A 1,782-nucleotide genomic window follows, 5' to 3' on the forward strand; every position below is an offset into this window, starting at 1 on the left:
TAAAGCTATTCCCTACCTCGCTGAGAGGAATGAATGGGAGCATCCTGCTCTGGTCCGTGGCTCTGGAGGAGGTGGCTCATGCAGCAGGCGGCCCTGGCACTGTGGACAGGACAACATGACTGGGGCTGAAGATGCTGCCTGCTTTGAGCACCAGGGAGCTCATGGTGTGTGTCCTACCTCCACTGCAGCCGCTTGCTGCCTCACCCGGGGGCTCTCTGGCAATAATCCCATGCCTGGACCCGACCGAGGTGTGAAAAGCCCTGAGCAGCCCGCAGAGCTGGGAGAAGCACGAGATGGACCAAGATGCTGCAGCACTGGGGCTTGCTTATGGTTTAACAACTCGATCTCTGGCTAATTAAGGGAGCCTGATAGCTGTAATCTGGGGGGCTGCACTGCCAGGGTTTAAAAATTAAAAATGGCATTTAATGGGCTTTTCCAGCTGTGGGGGAGATGCTGTACAAGCGGTACGGGAGGGAGCACCCGCCCCGAGCAGGGCTCAAACCCGCTGCAAGGAAATAACAGCAGCACAGGAGGACTGGCTTTAACAGTTTATTTAAAATAAGTTTTGTTACAAAACAGGATTTTGGTTTTTTAATTATTAAAATACATAGAAACATCTAATCTTACAAAAGGCTAAATTTATTTTTCCCTTTTTTTTTTTAAATAGAATACGCTGTGGAAGAGTGAGAGGAGAGGGCTGCGGTGGGAAGGAGCCATCAGTGCATCCAGTCGGTTATTTGCAGCGGGAGGAAGTGTACCCACGGGTGGGTGCTGAGAGGTGCAGGGGGCAGAGCCGTCTCCTCCGACGTCCCTGCCAGCCGCTGTCCCGACACATAAGCCAACAGGCTTTTGGGCTGGAGGATTGGATTTTCTGTTCATTTTCCACTTGTTTTCCATTCCAAGACCATGTAAACAGGGTATAAATATTTCAAACACTTTCATCTCGACCACAGTGTGATCTCTCTTGACAAGACAACTGGTAAATAACTTTACAATAGCTTCATCTGAGTCTGCTAAATCCACCCTGGTGCTGTGCAACACGGGCAGCCCTGCGACCGCTCTCCCTCTGTGACGGGGCGGCCGGTGCGGGGCCCTGGCAGCACCGGCACCACAATGAACAGCAGCTCGGCTCATGCACGGCACCGGGGCACCTTCATGCAACAACAGGGCTTGACAAACCTACGGGGAAAGGAGCTGCTGGGATTTTTTCTGGCTTAAAATGGAGGAAGTGCTGCTCTGAAAGAATCGGGCAGCTGCCTGGACACGGTCTTGGGGGAGCCGCGGCCAGGCTGGTCCCATGGGGGTAGCAGAGACATGTCCAGGGGCTCTCCTGGTTCCAAACTCCCCCTCCAGCCAGATACCTCTATTGTTGTAAAAACAAAGCTGGAGAGACAGAGCGAGCACCGTTCTGGCTAAAAACATCCATCCAGCAAAAGTAAAAAGTCACAGAGCTGGCGTCCGAGGGGGCAGATCCCTGCCCAGCACTGCTGTCCCCCACCCTGAGATGGGGGTCCGGCTGCTGGGAGACCCCGGCCCCGCGCTGCTCATGGCGCGAGGTGCTGTCACCCTCTGGTTGCGGGTCCTGGTGGGTGAGGGAACGGCACCGAATCCTTCATGTCTGCCAGCAGCCGGCTCTCTGTAGCACCATGAGGGGCTGGGTCCTGCAGCGGGTTTGGTGCCGGGGCTGGCACTCGTCACACAGGGACCGGCCTCAGCTTCCCTGGTGGGGAGACACGCGTGGGTCACACCGGGCGGGGGGCACAGCCATCACTGCCCCAGCCC

This window comes from Fulmarus glacialis, unplaced genomic scaffold, assembly GCF_000690835.1.
Source record: "Fulmarus glacialis isolate BGI_N327 unplaced genomic scaffold, ASM69083v1 scaffold5711, whole genome shotgun sequence".
Taxonomy (NCBI): Eukaryota; Metazoa; Chordata; class Aves; order Procellariiformes; family Procellariidae; genus Fulmarus; species Fulmarus glacialis.